The sequence below is a fragment of the Apis florea genome, unplaced genomic scaffold, assembly GCF_048593485.1.
Source record: "Apis florea isolate Af1SG1 unplaced genomic scaffold, ASM4859348v1 contig_3158_pilon, whole genome shotgun sequence".
NCBI lineage: Eukaryota > Metazoa > Arthropoda > Insecta > Hymenoptera > Apidae > Apis > Apis florea.
Genome location: NW_028256713.1, coordinates 894,545 through 907,300, shown reverse-complemented (window position 1 = coordinate 907,300; position 12,756 = coordinate 894,545). Strand labels below are relative to the sequence as shown.

The following is a 12,756-nucleotide window of genomic DNA, read 5'->3' as shown; positions in this document are numbered from 1 at the left end:
GGTGCGGGAAGAACTCGGGTGTCCTCGATAAAGGGGAGGGCGCGATTCTTCCTCGTGAATCGATTATCGGGACCCGCAGTCGATAATACGAATCCTCGCCTATTATTGCCACCTACGTGTTCCGCTCTTCTCGGTTATATCACACTTCCGTATGCATTGAATACATTTCTGTTTTTCCCGTCCAAGATGATATCCTTCCTGAATCTATATTTTATGCAAATATAGGGGGTGAACGCGGGGCTTTGTTGGGGAAGTTGGTTTTTATATTGGTGTGTTATTGGATTCGGTATTAGGATTGATCGAAGAAAATTTTCGCGCGACATTTTCGCTTTTCGAGAATTTATATCGGGAAATTGACGAATGATTCGAACGTGCGAGTTAATTTCTTAGAAAATGAAGTATGTAGAAGTCGGATAATATTTCGATATTTCGAAATGCAATCTTCTTTGTTTTTCTCGCGATGAATAAGATCGATTCTTCCTTTAAGAATATATTTCATCCACGAAGCAATATCTCTTCAAAAACAAACTTCAATTAAAATTTTTAATCAAGAATTTTAAAATTCAATTTTCCCATGGATTTTCTCTTCTTTTCCAAACCGCACAATACATTCGCAAACCATTGTCCTCCGTTCTGACGCGAAATCTCTTCGAATGCCAAACTGCATTTGCTTCCATTTTCTCTAGATTGTCGATTCTTCGAATCAATTCTTGAAATATTCTCTCTCCTAAGTGATTCTCTCGGATTCGATGCCATTTTTCCTGGTAAAATAAAAATTTCTCACTTTCATTAGTAGCAGATAGATACAATTTGCTGTTTAAATATTACAAAAGCGGATTACTATTCGTGAAAAGTTGAAAGAAAATTACTTACCAAATTTATTTTAACACTCTCCGATTCTAAATCAATTGCATTCCATACAAAAAAAATATTATTAAATCGTTATCCAAAATTTCGAGAAAATTGGACGAAGATTAATCGATTTGTCAATCCATTATCTGGTCCAATGATTTTTAAGCACGAAATTCTAGAAAAAAACCCGGATTCCAATTTCGAATCGCCTCGTCTCACCCGTATCAGCCGAGCTTACAGAGACTTTTCAATTTTCTTTCACAGTCCGAGTGTTTGAGGGAAAAAGCATTAGGATGGAGACACGTATGGCCGTAGAAATTTTCCGAGGCTGCATTTCAGCGGCCATTATGGTATTTCCATTTCCTGAATGTGATATCCAGGTGAAGGGCGGTTAAAGGATGGATACAGGGGACACGTGCGGTCCACGACAGCCGCAAGGGCCACGGACGGATGGTGGTCATGGCTGGCAAAGATACGAAAATAATTGGGCAGAAAGCACACGGTTTCTCACACGAGTTTCTCCTGGCTGGCGGTGTACAGGGTGTTAATATAATTCGTCGGAAGTCTAGAGATTGAAACAAACAGAAGGGTATATATAAAATTTCGGTGAAGATTCAAGATTAGGAAGAGTTATTCATTAAGTTATAAACAATTTAAATTTAATGAAAGGTGTCTCATTCTGTTATATCATCATCGTTGAAGGATGAAAGAAACTAGTTTTCCAGACGAGTTTCTCTGTTGGTAGAAAGTGTTAATATATTCTTTGAAAGTCTAGAGATTGAAACAAACAAAAAAGAGTATATACAAATTTCGATGAAGATTTTATTTATGAAGGTTTTTTTATTAAGTTACAAACAATTTAAATTTAATAAAAATTGTCTCACTCTGTCATGATCATCATTGAACAGAAAGTAGTTAGTTTTTCAGATCAAGATGTTAATATATTCTTTGGAGGCCTTGATTCTAGAGATTGAAACAAACAAAAGTGTATATATAAAATTTCGGTGAAGATTTTATTAGGAAGAGTTATTCATTAAGTTACAAACAATTTAAATTTAATAACAACTGTCTCACTCTATTATATTATCATCGTTAGACAGAAAGAAGCTGGTTTTCCAGACGAGTTTCTCTGTTGGTATATACAAGGTGTTAATATATTCTTTGAATCTCTCGATCTAGAAATTGAAATAAACTAAAGAATATGTACAAATTTCGATGATGATTTTATTTATGAAGGCTTTTTTATTAAATTACGAACAATTTAAATTTAACAAAAGTTGTCTCACTCTATTATATGGTCATCATTGGACAAAAAGCAGCTGGTTTTTCAGCACGAGTTTTTCTGCTGAAAAATGTTAACACATATTCTTTGGAGGATCGAAACAAAAGAGTTGGTGTACAAAAATTTTTATGAAAGTTTGTTTATTAAATTACGAGCAATTTAATAAAAATTCGCTGCTTCGTTCCAGTTTCGTGTCGCTCCATCCAATGATAATTTAAATATTGTTTATAATTTAATAAATAACTTTCAACAATTTTTGTACATCGATTTAATTTTGCTTTAATTTCGAGAGAATTAATCCTTCAAAAGTGTTCCACGAATATATCAACACCGTGTAGAATGATATTCGCCAGTTGTGCCGTATAATTTAGACGGTTGGACGGTTGGAAATACTGGGAAAGAGATGAAGGGCAGCGTGAATTTTTCCTTATCTCTTGGTAATGTACCGGGTGTCAGCGAAAATCTGTGACGATATCTCTCGGATTGAATTCGTTAAAAGCAAGGTGGGCTGGTTTATGAGAATTTGCATAAAGTTCCCACCTCTCTGTGGACGGAGGATTTCTTTCTTTTATTACGGTTTTGTTCCTCGTGCAGTTTTTTTTTTTTTTTTTTTTTTTTACGAGTGAAAGAAGCTTAGCTCGCGAATCCAAGAGAAAGTGGATTCTATATAGGTCGAGATTGTTTTTAGAATTAATTTATCAATTGTGAAATGAGAATGTTGTGAAAAGAAGGTATGCTACAAGATAGATGATTCGCAAATAAACTATGTAGTAATAATTTTTTTAATCCTTGTTTTATTACGCACGAAATTCTTATGATTTTCAATTTTTAATCAAAAAAAGGAAAAAAAAAAAGGATTACAATATTCTAAATTAATAATCTAAATCTTGAAGTTATTTTTCAAGAAGAAATTTAATTTTCAAACTTGAATTACGTTATACAAGTAGAAATTAATCTTTGGAATTAATTTTTCAAGAGAGGATTAAATCCACCTTAAGATTATTATTTCAAGAAAGAATATATATTTAAATCGAAGTTCTTCTCCCTCGCTCCATCATTTCCATATCCTAATAAATAACATGTGTATTCGTTCCTTACGTATTCATCGTGTGCGTTCAATAACGCGTTCGTTAACGGTGTCGCAATACGTTTACCGATAATATTTAATCGACTATTGTGCCCGATGTACGTAGAGCGAATGATGTGTAAGCGTGGCATTCAGGTAATTATAAGTCTTGTTATAATCTAGTTGCAAATTGTTCGTTTGTATCGCGATATAAACGCGCCGACAGCAAACTCACCAGAGGGGGGGAGGAGCCCGTCTCTTCTCAGAGACACGAGTAATTTGTCTTTGGTGAATTAATAACGTCGCGGTTCCTAAGAAGTTTTCAACGCGGCCTGTCAACCGTTCGAAATTCCATGATTTATCTTTTTCCGCGTCACCGGTGTGCAAATTCTAAATTAACTAAGCGTGCAAGAATGTTGAAGTTGGAACGAGGTTTAAGGAAAAATTTAAGGAGAAATTTTTGTTTCGTCGAAGGAGCTTTGATTTTATTTATAGAAAAATGATTAATCTTTACGAGTTGTATGTAAAAATTTGTACGAGAAAAAGGGCGAGACAAAGCGGTGGAATTACAGTATCGAATTAAAATTAATTAATTAGACGAGTTATTAGCCGGAAGCAACGAATGGAGTTTACGAACGACGTACAAGCATGTACACGTTCCATCCGGTTGTGTGCATTATCTACCGGTTAATTTATCGATTCTCGTCCGCACACAACAAGCTTCAGGCAAACGGTTCAGGAAATGTGTCAAAGCAATTTCACAATATATCCTGACGCGGGACAATTTATCGAAATATACTGAATCTCCCGATGAATTGTGACAACGCCTACCGCTAATTTATCTGTCGCTAATCTAATTTACCTGTTTGCGATCTTAATATTTACGCGATATCAATATATACGAATATTTCGATTTTCTTCTATTATTTTTGTTATCATTTTCAAACGAAGAAGAACCTTTTAATTGACTCTATTTTATGAGCACTAGATACGATCAGGTTAAATTACTTGTCAATTTTCTTCGAGTTTCTTCAATAATATTTCCAAAGAACAAATATTCTTTCGATCATTAGCGACGATGGCAGCTTCTTTATTTATTTATTTCTCTACAGAAAAAAAAAAATAGAGAGAGTAAAGTCGAAAATCAAGCTCAGAGGTCGGAGAGAAAGAGAGACAAGAGAATTGTCTTGAAATAAATTTTAACGAGACACGAGGCGTCTTTTGTTTTCCATCCGAGTCCGGCTTCAGTTTTCCATAAATTAATATTTACCAGAAAGGATGAGGTTAAAGCGAGCTACTTTCCAACTTGGTCCCTATTTAGATCAAAGCAGTTCGCTAAAGCAAACACGGCCACTCTCTGTATTTCTCCCTTAGCGTCTTCGCGACGGCGAAGCTAAATTCTCATTACTCCGTTGCTCGATAGTTTGAACAAGTGTCGTTTCTTATCCACGAAACGGAACGAAACGAAACGGAATCGCGTCGATATTGTGTTTTCTATTATTCTATTCCCTCCCTCGAAGGATCCTCCTCTCTCTCTCTCTCTCTCTCTGGGAGAGGAGACGCGCGAGCAGTTTAAAGAGTTCATCGGAGCCGATGCACTTCTATAAATCTAAATGAACGACAACAGGAAAGTGGAACGCTTAAATGTAACTGAAAATGACGCATGACTTCATCGCGTTTCAATTTCACGCGTCATTGTGGTCATATTGCGACGAAGGAACGAATAACTCTCTCTACTTCGACTTTTCGTGGATAGGCTACGGTGGAATATTCGGGAATGATGAAATATCGAAGGTAGATTTTTGGTTTTAAAGTTGGAATTTTAAGGAGTAAAGAGGGGGAATTTTTTTTTTTTGTAAAAATTTTTTACACTCTTTTCTTATATTCTTGTCTGTCATTGGCTTAAGTATGTATATAATAATATAACAAGTTATATATTAAGTGAAAAAAATATTATATTCAATACGACAAACGAATGAAAAAGAAATTTATATTTCATTTTATAATCGAAGGCAAGGAGGCAAGATATAATGTTGTGTCAGAGAAATAAGCGAACTATTTTTCGCGCCGATGAATCGTGTTAAAAGATAAATGTTAATAGGTGCAAATCGATGAACTTTATCCGTTTGATCTTTTCCTTCTTGTCAACAAGGACATGATATCATCGTGCAATGAAAGTTTTAAATGTTCAACGACACGATTTTATTTATCTCTTAATGGAAACTTCGTTCTTCATTTCGTTCGGGTTAAAAATCGTAAAAAAAGAAAGAAAAAAAAAAAATAGATAGCGATGTTAATTGTGGTCAAACAGCGCGAATCAACAATGGACGTTGAAAAATTATTGTTAGTGATGCAACGAACGAAATAGAAGTTTTACAAGTTCATTCCAATTGTATACAGTTTTTTTTTCTAGTTCAATTCTTTCAATCTTAATTTATTTTACATTTTCACTTCGGTTTTCATCAATCATAGATATCAATTTATTTTCCTTTCATAGCCATCCGTAGGTTAGGTTAAATATTCACAATGAAACTCTTCTTCTGTACGTACAATAGAGAGATATATATATACATATCACAATATGTTAAGAAACAAACATAATTTCGAAATAAAAATATTCCATTTTATAAAGCTATATTTCTTAAATATCGAAGAATTAATAGGATCTTTTCATTTATTCTCGAATTACAAAGAAACGAGTCACGTAATACGCTTCATCGAAAATGGACAAAACTTTTGCCGTTCGATCGATATGTTTATATAAGAACTTAGAGAGCAGCGGTGGGAATAATTTTGTCCATGAGTGGATTGCACAAGTTTTATCGTCGTGATCGATAGCGAGGCATCGATGGTTTGGGACGGAAGAGTTTCTGCGAGGACAGTGAGAAATTCAGTGAACCGTTACAAATATTTGCACGTGTGATTGTTCTTATTCAGCAGAGAGCGTTAATTTCATATATGAAATCTCGGATAAAATTTCTATAAATTTCGTTTAATTTCGAGTCAATAACTCATCGAAATAATGATTTTCCGTGACGTTTTGATGGAGTCATTAATACGTGGATTTATATTTTGTTTAGCATTTCGGTAATCTATAATATAATATATCAATATATTATTTTTATTTGACTTTCACAAATACAATAAGAGAGAAAATGGATTTCCATTTCTTTTATTTTTATCCATTTCTATCAGAAAATATATTTTTTATATATGAAATTATAAATTTATAACGTTTCTTTTATATTGCAAATACGTTTTATTATTTTAGCAGGATACTTAAATTCGATACAAAGAGAGAAAAAAATTGTTGCCCCCAGAGAGATTTGAACTCTCGACCCCTGGTTTACAAGACCAGTGCTCTAACCCCTGAGCTATGGAGGCTCACGGTTTTCCAATTCTTTGGGACTTTAGAAGTATGTTGTAAAGACTTCCATTTTCGATTGATTTGTTATATTTACTTTGTTATTTTTTTAAATATTTCTAAAAATTATCAGAATGATTAAACAATGATAAATATTTGCTTTTCAATTTTGTATAAGTAAGTTAAACTCGAGATATAAATTGATTATAATATGCAAATGTTATTTGTTGTAACAAAAAAAGTATATGCGTATGAGATTGCTATTTTAAACATCTATTGCTTTTTTTTGTCTTCTATTTTACATATGAATATTTATTCACCTATATTATTAAAAGGTGAAAATTATTATTCCAACGATACATAGTTATGCTTAAAAAAGATACATTTTTGTTACAATATAAAATTATTCGCGTATCTTTTTAATTAAATATTATAATTTCATTTAAACACGTCTTTTATTTTTTATTGCGTGAAATTTTACTTTCGTAAAAACGTTATTTCTCTATCTCAACAATGAAATTTTTTATTTTTTTTATCATTAATTTATTCGAAACTCCAGGAATAATCTCTTTTTAAAAAAATTTATATCTATAAAAATATTTATTCTAGTTTTATTATTAATTTAATATATCACGTTACTAAATAATAACGTGTTAATATCATCATCAAAAATTCACACAAAATCTGCATCTTTATTAAAACATATATATATGTATATATGAAAGAACAAACAGACAAATAATTAAATTTACATTTCATTTATCAAAATTCATTCATTCATCGAATAAGAATACTTTTCACTATGTATATAATTCGTTTGAACAGCTATATTTTCACAAATGAGCCATTGAAACGGTATTTCAACGTAATTACCTCGTTAATATTACTAAAATGGAAGAGTGTCGATAAAATCTGGAGTGGGGTGATTAGTATTCGCGTGTAACAATGATTGACAAACACACAATTTGTAACAATTAAAATTGTAAGTGGTCTGATGGGGAAACGGGTAAATTGTACATCGATCTTGTTATACCGATTACCTAATTACATTATTACACGGTAACTGCGGCACTCGATCGTAATAATGTTATTCAACCAGAGTTGCAGCACGGCCGTGATTTATTATGCATACGCCATGCGTCATCCGCGATGTAGCCGATGCCTCTCTTCCGCGAATTTTCCACGGGAGGAGGAGGAGGAGGGGAGGATTATTCTGAAATTTTTTATTTCTCCCCCCAGTTATCTACTCTGTAACGACTCGAAGCATACCCCTCGAAACAAGAAAAATCGACGATCCTCGCGTTTTCAAATGTTTAACCAACCAGCTTCTTCTTCCTCCGGGCAAAATTCAATCTTCTCCATTCCTTTTTCTTCAAATTGTTGGATTGTTTGCAATCTGCTGTGAAAATCGATGGAAGAAACACGTGTTTGTGTATAATTAGCGAAATCGTCTTTCGAAAATAAGAGATTGTTCTGGTTCTCGTCGATCGAGACAATTTTTAAAGAAGATTTTCTTCAAGAGAGGACTCTTTTCACATTTCAATTTGTCACGATATTTAATTAATACTCGTTCACGTAATCAATTCGATTATATCTATACACAAGATCTCGTAACTTTGTTCTAGTTCTACGCTTAGCTAGCTTGTCAAACCGTGCTCCCTTAGAGTCAAAAACTTTTTAACAAGTGGACGAGGACGAGGAAGAATAAGAGGAAGAAAGAAGAAAGTAAGCGTTCCCTTCTGAATCTTTAATTTGATAAACGTGGCAGCGAAATAAGTTCCAGTTACTGTTCAAATAACCAAAGTGCACGGCCACTATATCGTACAATGTCTGCAACTACTCGAAGCGGTATCCCTCCGCTCCATTTTCCTGTTTAATCGGCGTACCCCTCCTACATAATGTACACGGTGTTTTCTATTTTTCGATCTAAATCAGCAGCAACCAGGAAACAATCAAAAACTTTATCTGAAAATAGTTCATGGATACAAAATAAAATTATAACAAATTCTATAATAGAGAAAATTAAAGATTATACTTGTAAATGATTATAATGAATTTTACAAAGTATCAAACAACTTTTAAATTTAAACTTTCCTTAATATCCTTAATAAAATATCGAAATTACAAAATTTCTCTTGTAAGGTTTCAAAAGATTTTACGACTGAAAATGAAATAAGATAATTATTAATAATACTTCATAATTGCTCTTTTCATAATTCAGTTCCTTCCAAAAAAAAAAAAAAAAAATAGAAAACGCCTTGTATAGGGCCGATGTTGTTGCACAACAGAGCGAAATCGAAGGAAAAATGAGAACGGACGGATCTGTAAAGAGGGGCATAGCTCGGGGAAGCCAAATGTTTGCGGACAAATCGTCGTCGTTTTCAACGAAGGGAAAAATCAACAAACGTTTCTGGCTTGGCCCTAATGCACCAGGAGGCACGATGGAAATCGTTCACAATCGACACAGGCCCCGACCACCCGAATTCCCCGAATCTATGGATATTGGGGAAGGATACGGGCGGTGTATCCGTTTTCATTCGAGGGGTTTGTCGCGTGTCGAGGAATTTAGGAACGCATGGGGGGAAAAAAAAAAGAAAGAAAAAAAGATTTTATGACGCGCGTCACTTCGAATTTATGGGGGGTATTTACTTGTCCGAGGTTTCGAGGGGATATCGGTTCGGGCAGGTAGCTTTTGACCAAAGTGAAATTTGTTGTTCGGGGTTGGAGATTAATTATTAGGAGGTGGGTCGTGGGTTTGGAAAGGTTTGGAAAATGGGAAGTGGCAACGATTGTGCGATAGAGATTGTTTGTGGTTATACACTTTTTTTTTTACGGCCGATTTATTTTATCGAGATTGGTTTCTTTTCTTTTTAAAGAGAAATTTCAAAGATTTAATACTTTTCCATTGTTATTTGTTCTTCTGTCTATGTTTTCCAATTTCTTTTTTTTTTAATCGTTTTTACCGCATAAAAATGCACTTTCTAAAAACAAACTAAAGTTCATAAAGCAGCTGATCATTCCTTCCGTTCAAAAAAATACAAAGCAGTCACTTTCGTAAAGTCTCAACCCTTTATGATAAATCAAAAAGTCGATCGAAGAAAAGAAAAAGAAAAAAAGAAAAGAGAGGGAAAACAATTGTGAAACACTAAGACGAAATTATCACCTTGTATCACCAAGTTACAATAAATTCATCGTCACTTTCAAAATGTTTCGATTTTCAACAAATTTTTTTCGAAATAAATCCGTCGAAAATTGAAATCAAATGAAAAAGAAAAAAAAAAAAAGATTCTAAAATCCAAAGTTTACCGTTGAAAACCGCGATTCGGTAACTACGGGTCGATCGGTCATGTAATTCGGAAACGCTTTGACGAGTTTTTCCTTCCTCCTCTGCTGGATGCATGCGGTTTTAATTTCGACCCGCATCCCCAAATTTTGGGATTCGAATTAAGCGGTTTACCGAGAGAATCGCTGGGTCCCCCCTCCCTTTATTCTTCTCGTCACCGTCCCCTTCGCAGCACCTCCCCCCACCATCACTTTCGTTAGACTAATATCAATCGGTCAGCGAATCTTTGGTTGGATGGAGAGGCAGAGTAACGGGAATTTCGCTTTAATTTTCTAACCACGGAGGGAGTCGATGGGGGCATCGAAACTGGGTCCACGCCCCTGGATTCTCCAGAAACTGCGTTACGTACTTCCTATTAAATTAACCCTCTTACCGTTTTAGAAATTTCCCAGCCCGGTCTAGTAAACGAGTTGCGAAACGTTTTCGAACCACGCTATCGATATTAATTGCGCCTTCGATGCCTCGCCAACTTCCCCCCGTCCGATTTAATTACGTTTCTACTTTCCATTCTCTTACCTTCCTTTTTTCTTTCTTTTTTTTTTTTTTTTTTTTTACTTTGTATGTTTACGATAAACGAGGAAAATTTCACTTCGAAACGAGTTGCAGGTATTTGTTAGGAGATTTGTATATTATTAATATCATGATGTAATTGTAAATTGATTGATATATGATGGAATAAGGATTGGAAACAATGTAACGTTGAATATTTAAAAAAAAATGTTACTCGATCATATCTTTAGAGTTGGACGTGCAAAAATATCGAGGTTGTGAATTTATTTATCGAAGTTATTTATTTATGAAGCACACCAACTTATTTTTAGCCTCTTAGTATCGATCCTTCTTAAAGCTGTTCCGCGAATATATTAATATACGAAGAATTCAGAAGTCAATCGATACGAGCCACATTTTCCGAACACAACTTGCACACAAGCTCTCTTTACTTCTCCTCGATTCAACGATGAATTAAATTTACCGAAATAATTATTTAATCGATTAGAAAAGTTTGAAAAACGATGAGACGAAGAGATCTAATCGTAAATCTAAGAATACTTTCATCCCTTCGTTTTTAATATCATGCCCAACTCATCTTCCCCTCCAACCCTCGACTGTCTATCTCACGAATAATATTCGTGTAACAATTTATTATATCGCGTTATTCGTGGCGGCCAACATTTAAATAGCTAGTCAAAAAGAGGAAGATGTATCGTTCGAAAACTCTGGTCTGGGTATAGGGAAGCGGATATATCGTTCCTTGTTAAATTTACAAGATGGCAATAACGTGGGCGTGCCGCTCCACGAACGACCGCGCTTCACTGGTATTGCGATGTATTTCGAAATTCCCTATAATTTCTGCCACGTATCGGCGAATATATACGGCGCCTTTATATTATCGGTGGAAAACCGGTCACGGCATTCTCTTTCTCTCCCTCTTTTCCAACACAATGGTGCTTTGCAACCCTCCAACTTACGATTCAAACCCTCTCCTCCCCTCTCTCTTTGTTGCACGAATTTATCGATTTCTTAACCGATACCTGGTCGATATATATATATATATATATATATATATTTTGTTCGAGAGTTCAAATCGTTAATTTACCGATCATAAAGCGGCTCGTTGTCTCGTCGGAATAAAAGTCGAGGAGAAATTTCTAAAGAGGGGAGGAAAGAAGGATGGTTTCTTGATCGATCGTGTTTTTTTCCCCCTCGTCGAACTCGATGGTTTTTAATTAAACGGGTTTTTTTTTGAAAAGATTGAACGAGAAATCTTGACGATGGCTGTGAGTTTTTTAAGGAAGGAAATTTTTTCAAAGAAGGATAGACGATTTTTTGAAGTTAATTTGGAATGGAGATCGCGTTAATTTTTTTCTACTTCTCCTGAAGAGAATACACAAGATTCTAAAAATTTTTACGAATCTAGGGAAATTTAAATTTTTTATTATTTAGAATTTTGAAAGATGCAATTTCAAATAATCCGTATATATATAAATTTAATATATAAACAAGGGAAAACGAAGGAGGAGAGAAAGTAAATGCATTGAAAATGAGGTGAAGTTGTTTCAGAAAAATGAGGATGAAGGTAATAAAATTAAATTGAATTTGGTTATTTATTTCCCTCTTTCACGACTCGCTGGTATCTTTCATTTCATTTTCACGTACAATTTCAGTTTATACGATCTTATTAACGCGAGGCTCGCTTAACCGATAGCATTAGCAAAAGTAAGAAAAGGTGGAGAGGGAAAGCCGTGAAAAAATTTGCCTCCAGAGAGATTTGAACTCTCGACCCCTGGTTTACAAGACCAGTGCTCTAACCCCTGAGCTATGGAGGCTCTTGAAGTTTTTTTTTCTTCTGCACGTCCGGCTATATCCACGTTTTAAATTGCTTAACATTTTAACACGATCTTTCAATTTTTTTGTGCAAAAATCAAGGGATGGAAATATATATTTTGCATCCCCAAGATAAATTTTTTGAAAAAATTGAAGAATAGGTATCGAGAGTTAAAATTAACAATATAATTTGTTATTTAATATTCTGTAACGAATAATCGATCGATGTTTTTACGAAATTTATTATTATTATGTAATTTACAAAATTTCACAAATAATATTATTTATTTTAAAATAGCGATCTCAATCTTTAAATAATAATCTCTAAAAATAAAGAATTTAATGTTTTATTGATCCTTAAAATGTTAATCTATTATGCAAAATGACTTTACTGTCTTCGCTTTCATGAATAGGAAACACCGAATGAAATTTTTTTTATTCATTTTATCTTAGTTTTCAGTTTCTTTGTCGTAAAAAAAACCTTTTTATATTTATCACTCGAGTTCCTCTGTCTTCCTCATTCA

General features: G+C 34.0%; 2 non-coding genes across 2 annotated transcripts; both read right to left on the bottom strand.

Annotated features, from left to right (window-relative positions):
- Positions 1-6,511: 6,511 nt before the first annotated feature.
- Positions 6,512-6,584, bottom strand: TRNAT-UGU (transfer RNA threonine (anticodon UGU)). Its single transcript has one exon. It is a non-coding gene; the product is annotated as a tRNA-Thr (tRNA).
- Positions 6,585-12,161: 5,577 nt separating this feature from the next.
- Positions 12,162-12,234, bottom strand: TRNAT-UGU (transfer RNA threonine (anticodon UGU)). Its single transcript has one exon. It is a non-coding gene; the product is annotated as a tRNA-Thr (tRNA).
- Positions 12,235-12,756: the final 522 nt, after the last annotated feature.